The following is a 6,994-nucleotide window of genomic DNA, read 5'->3' as shown; positions in this document are numbered from 1 at the left end:
TATTATTGCCGGTATGAAACCTGAAATTCTTATGATGTCTACCATGATCAAATCACTAAATCCCTAATCTATGCTTACTTTATCTTGTTCACCAGCCCATACTGATATAGGTTATTCTGGGGTCCAGCTTTTCCTATTGGTAATCACGTTAGTGTCACGAACTTACTTCTTGAAATGAGGATATGACTTCATGGCCTATACTCTTTTGTTGTCTTAAGGCCTATCACCTCACTTCTCTTCCTTCACCTGACTATGGACTCGGTAATACCGTCATCTTTTTGATCTACAGTTGTCATCCATGTATCGCATCTTACTCATAATTCTTCCTTATCTCTCTTCTTATTAATTTTCTAATATTTCTGCCTATCCCTTTCTTGTGAAAACTTCAGCAAGACATTCTTTTGCTTTTTGCACCCCTTGCTTCATCCATCGGCTCTTCGGGTTGCTCAACGTCCTTGCTCTACTAGGGTCGAGAGTCACACTAAGGTAATATTTATCCCTTCTAGGCTTTCAGTGCCTATCTTCTGATTTATTTTAATCATGCTAGTATTCACATCCAATTGTAATATTTAGAGTGCACTATCTGGGTGTCTCACAAGAAGATCTATTAGCACATTTGTAATACCCTTCGGAAATGTCAACTAACACAAACAATCTTTTCACCATTTTGGGTTACTCTAACCCGAGCCGGATCCTGATGTTCTGTCCTTTTCTTAAACTACACCTGTTATCCCCCATAGGGCATAACTCAGATGGGTACAACCAATTGTACATAACACTGTTACTGCTGAATATAACTCAAAAAGCTTATATTCCTCTGCCTGAATTATAAACACGGTTAACCTTCACTAACTGGGCGCCTCGTACTCTCCTTCATCTTGCTTCTTTTGCTTGTTGAAACTTGCATTTATCTTCTGAATCTCTAATTGTCTTTCACCATTAAGGTGGATAGGTATTTTTTCCTCAAGACTCCTTATCAAGAGGCTTACACCTTTCAGTACGCACATAATCTGCTGAAGACCTCCCATTTACTTAACATAAGCATGATGCAAAGTCGAGTTCCTCTGACTCAACTATTCCATAGCCATGTCTTTTACCAACCGTCTTTCTGGATGTAGGTATCGTCTTATTAAGAATAAAATAGAAGTTAGGAATTTGAATTCATTGTATGCGGTAAAATCAGATGACTTGATTTTCTGCAATCAAGATATTTCAGAAGCCTTCCTCGGAACCCCGAGGGTGGAACGCCTCGGTCAAGTTCTCGGTCTCAGGGATCGTTGGAGCCCGAATCGAAGTGGGCAGGGTCCAAGGTTGGAATAGAAGAAGAAGTGCCCCAGGCGCATGGCTACACCTGACATGGCCAGTCTATCTATAATCTACTGAGATGACGTGCGATAGGCCGTCCCATCCTTCTACTCTCGTAAATAATATATGCATATTCTATTGAATCCCTTCGCCTATATAAGGGGGACTCCCCCCATCTTGTAAAACAATGATGTTGCTCCACTTCTCCAATAAGCAATAATATCTCTCTCTCTCTCTTTCTTTCTTCTAAATTATCAGTGTTCTTCGACCCCGAAGTCGCCCTAACATTGTATTGTTCTTCATTTGTTCTTCGTCATTTAGCTCAAGATTGACGGTATAAAGCCTTATATGCATATACTTATCTGTTATCTCCTTCCCGATTACCCTCGATAAGGTTATCTTCGATAGGCCCGAGGTAGGCTCGAGGCTTGGCCCCGAGGTATCTACTGGCTTGTCCTATGCCCGGGAACGTCCCTTACTGGTTCGATTATCGTTTTTGGCTAGCTCGATCTTTACTGTTTTTACTCCACATTTAGCACTATTCACCCTTTCAAATTAGCTCGGGAATAGATCACATATTTTTAGAATCCCATTTACAAATTTAATTGTTGTTACCATTTTCACGGTAAATAGTTTTGCGCCCACCGTGGGGATAAAAGTAATAGTGATTATTTTCTTGCTAGTTTCGTCACTTAAACGCACGATATCTCTTGCACTTTTTCTTGCCCAACATCTCCGCTTTCAAGACCAGACATTCTGCTCGATCGGCAACATGATAATCATAGATCTCGAGAGCAACAAAGGAACGAAACCGAACAGCCCGGAGTCCGACGCTCCCCTGGGCTTAGTTCGAGGGCAAAAAGGAACCCTCCAATATGATATCCACAGTATTATCGGGGGGCAGATGATCCCTAGTGCCCTGTATCCAAGGGGACAAAAACATCTGCCACAGATGGATCGACCCGGCCGCTCTTTCCCGAAGAAACCCTCATATTCACCGAGGAGGACCTCGAGGCCATGGGAGAACCACAACACAATGATGCATTGGTGATATCGTTTCTCTTAAACAACACAAGGATAAAGCGTGTTCTTGTAGATCCGAGCGGCTCGGCCAACATAATCAGGTCTGGAGTGATAGAACAGCTAGGATTACTCAGCTAGATTAACACTGTTCCTCGAATCCTCCACGGTTTCAACATGATTGGGGAACAAAACGAAAGGAGAAATCACCCTTCCAATAAACACATCCGGCACGACCCAGAGTACCCAATTTCAGGTCATCGACGGCGACATGAGGTACAACGCTTTGCTTGGTAGACCTTGGATACACGATATGAGGGCAGTGCCCTCTACCTTACACCAGGTGGTGAGATTCCCCACAAGAAATGGCATTACAACAATACATGGAGAACAGCGGACGGCAAAAGAAATGTTCGCGATTCATGGTGAGCCGTTAACCCCCGCACACTCGGCCTCACACGAGGAAAAAAGCATGCAAACCATCGGAGATGACGAGGAGGATTTCTTCGCCCCCCGGACCTTCGTCGCCCCCGAAGAATCGGATGCGACCAAATCAACGGTCGAAGAATTGGAGCAGACCATTCTGATCGATAACCTCCCGGAGCGCAAGGTATACCTGGGCACGGGGTTGACCCCCGAACTCAGGACAGGGTTTATTCGATTCCTTAATAACAATATCGAATGTTTTCCCTGGTCCCACCTAGATATGACAGGTATCCCCCCCCTGAAATAACCTCCCACCGGCTTAGCGTCGACCCCAAATTCAAACCCGTGAAGCAGAAAAGGAGGTCGCAGTACGAGGTAAAACACGCCTTCATCAAAGAAGAGGTAACGAAACTCTTAAAAATCGGATCCATCAGGGAGGTAAAGTATACCGAATGGCTAGCTAACGTAGTAATAGTGCCAAAGAATGGGAATAATCTAAGAATGTGCGTAGATTATAAGGATTTAAACAAAGAATGCCCCAAAGATTCTTTCCCGCTGCCCAACATTGATCGTCTGATCGATGCCACGGCCGGTCACGAGACCCTCACCTTCCTCGATGCTTACTCGGGGTATAATCAGATTCAGATGAACCCTGAGGATAGGGAAAAGACTTCATTCATCTCGAAGTATGGCACATACTGCCATAATGTGATGCCCTTCAGACTAAAAAACGCAGGAGCAACGTACCAACGCCTAATTAATAAAATGTTCGAACACCAAATAGGAAAATTGATGGAAGTATACATTGACGATATGTTAGTAAAATCCCTGAGGGCAGAGGATCACCTGACCCATTTTCAGGAAACTTTCGACATCCTCAGAAGCTACAACATGAAGCTCAACCCCGAAAAATGCGCCTTCGGAGTAGACTCGGGCAAATTTCTGGGCTTCATGGTCACAAATAGGGGGATCGAGATCAACCCCGACAAAATAAAGGCCATCGAAGAAATCACAGTGGTAAATAACGTAAAAGTCGTTCAACGACTGACTGGGCGGATCGCCGCCCTGGGTACATTCATATCAAGGTCGTCTGGCAAAAGCCATAACTTCTGTGCCCTACTCAAAAGGAAGAGCAACTTCGAATGGACTCCGGAATGCCAAGACGCCCTGGAAGAGCTGAAACGGTACCTGTCAAGCCCACCCTTGCTACACACGCCCAAAGAAGATGAAACGTTGTACCACTACCTGGCTGTATCCGAAATAGCGGTGAGCGGTGTATTAGTCCGGGAAGATCAAGGTACGCAATTTCCTGTATATTATGTAAGTCGAACCTTGGGGGATGCGGAAACTCGATATCCCCATCTAGAAAAATTGGCACTCGCACTAATAAGCGCTTCGTGCAAGCTAAAGCCTTACTTTCAGTGCCACCGCATCTGCGTCCTATCAACCTATCCCTTCTAGAGCACACTGCACAAGCATGAGCTGTCAGGTCGACTGGCCGAATGGGCCATCGAGCTCGGAGGGTATGATATCGAATACGAACCTCGAACGACCATCAAATCCCAGATCCTAGCGGATTTTGTGGCTGACTTTTCGCCATCCCTCATCCTCAAGGAGGAGAAGGAACTTTTACTGAAGTCAGGCACATCTTTCGGGGTATGGACCCTATTCACGGATGGTGCCACAAACGTCAGAGGATCAGGACTCGATATAGTCCTGAAGCCGCCCATCGGCGGCGTAATCCGACAATCCATAAAAACTACAAAGCTAACTAACAACGAAGCTGAGTATGAGGCAATGATTGCAGGTCTATAGTTGGCCAAAGGCCTGGGGGCCGAGTCCATCGAGGCAAAATGCAATTCGCTCCTTGTAGTAAGTCAAGTAAACGAAAGCTATGAAGCTCGGGAAGACAGAATGCAGAGGTATCTGGATAAAATCCAAGTCACCTTGCGTCGCTTCAAGGAATGGACCTTAGTCCATGTGCCCCGAGAACAGAACAGCGAGGCTGACGCCCTAGCAAACCTAGGATCGTCCGCCGAGGAGGAAGACCTGCTCCCCGGGGCCGTGGTCCAGCAAATCAAGTCCGCAGTCAAGGAGGGTCATGCGGAAATCAACTCTACCAGCCTGACATGGGATTGGTGGAATAAATACATCACCTATCTGAAGGACGAGAAGATGCCCGCCGACCCGAAAGAGCCAAGAGCCCTACGAACCAGAGTGGCCCGGTTCTCGCTCGACAAAAGCGGGGCCCTGTACAGAAGCACCTTTGACGGCCCCCTAGCAGTGTGTCTTGGACCGGGAGACACGGACTACGTGCTGCGAGAGATCCATGAGGGCACCTGCGGAAACCACTCCGGGGCAGACTCCTTAGTCAGAAAGGTAATCCGAGCAGGTTATTATTAGGATAGCATGGAAAGGGACGCCAAGGAGTTCGTCTGGAAATGCGACAAGGGTCAAAGATTCGCCCCCTTGATCCACCAACCTGAGGAACAATTACATTCCGTCCTATCACCATGGCCATTCATGAAATGGGGAATGGATGTCGTTCCTCCTTTACCAACGGCACCAGGTAAAGGTAGATTCATTCTGCTTATGACTGACTACTTTTCAAACTGCGTTGAAGCACAGGCCTTCGAAAAAATAAGAGAGAAGGAAGTCATCAACTTCATATGGAAACACATCATATGCCGATTCGGAATCCCATCTGAAATAACGTGCGACAACGGGTGACAATTCATTGAGAGCAAGGTAACTCAGTTCCTGCAGGATGACAAAATCAAAAGGATTCTTTCAACACCGTATCATCTGTGTGCAAACGGCCATGCCGAATCCACAAATAAAACTATCATCCTAAACTTGAAGTAGAAATTAGAGAGCTCCAAGGGAAAGTGGCGAGAGACTCTACCCAAGATATTATGGGCATATCGGACGACTTTAAAATCAAGTACATGCAAAACTCCTTTTTCTCTAGTATACGACGCTGAAGCATTAAAACCCGTAGAGGTTGGTGAGCCAAGCGCTAGAGTCCGGCATGCCGGCTAGGAGACAAATAACGAGACCATGAAAATAGCCCTCGAGCTACTCGACGAAAGGCGGGAGGCCTTGCTGATTCGGATGGCTGCCCAGAAGCAGAAAATCAAAAGATATTACAACCGGAGGAAGAACCTCATATATTTCAGCATCACAGACTTGGTCCTGACGAAGGAAAACTAGGCCAGAATTGGGAAGGACCATATCGCGTCCTCGGAATCATTGGTAAAGGCTCATATAAGCTTGGCACCATCGAAGGCAAGCAGCTCCCGAGCAACTGGAATGTGTTGATGGTCAAACAATATTACTATTAGGGCCCGCAATCGTCAAATACCCGCAGGAGCCTACGATCGAGCATCACCCTCTCTTCCACGAAAATAGACCCTCACCCCGGAACGAATTCCCGCTGAAAGGACCTTTCTGACAAAGGCAACATACCAGGCCAAACAATTTTAAGGAACCGAGCCCGTGAGGGTCGAGCTCAGGGCAACAAAACTCTTTGTGCTTGCGGCATGTATCTACGCTAAGCATTAAAGAATATACTTTGTCATTTTCATCACAGCCTACATCCGCTCCAAAACAATAAAAGGTAGTTTCTTGGCGTTTCATGTTTCAAGAAAGATTGTCTCAAAGCATAATACTTCTCTATTAAACAAAGCCCGACACGCTCGGAGACTCAAAATTAGCAATTTTTAAAGCTCGTACGACCCCAGGGTCGGAATTCCGGGCTCACCAAGCCCCCGTAAAACAGCTTCGAACTCATGAGAACCTGTCTTCAAGCAAACTCGATGACTTGGAGGTTGTCGCCAATCACCACGCACTGGAAAATACGAAATTGTAAGACCCTAACGGGCAGCCTCGACAAAACCAGATCTATTCTCCATAAATTGTAAGACCTCAACAGCTATGGCAAACTGTAAGACCTCAACAGGCATGGCAAACTATACGACCTCAACAGGCATGGCAAACTGTAAGACCTCAACAGGCATGAAAAATCCCGTAGTTTAGGCTATACGTCGCATTTGCCTACAATGAGCCTACGGGCCTCACATCAAAACAGCGCAAGTGCCACTGTCGCCAGCTAAGCAAAGCCTCCGGGCTTCACACCGAAAGGTCTCTACGACCATCAAATTTAAAATTGACAACTTGAGGATTAAAGTGAGCTAGAATTGTAACTCGATTCAGAGACCGGATCCAAAATAGTGAAACTAAG

This window comes from Nicotiana attenuata, chromosome 7 (assembly GCF_001879085.1).
Source record: "Nicotiana attenuata strain UT chromosome 7, NIATTr2, whole genome shotgun sequence".
In the NCBI taxonomy this organism is placed as follows: Eukaryota; Viridiplantae; Streptophyta; class Magnoliopsida; order Solanales; family Solanaceae; genus Nicotiana; species Nicotiana attenuata.
The sequence above is the reverse complement of the archived record's forward strand: the minus strand, read 5'-3'. Positions refer to the sequence as shown.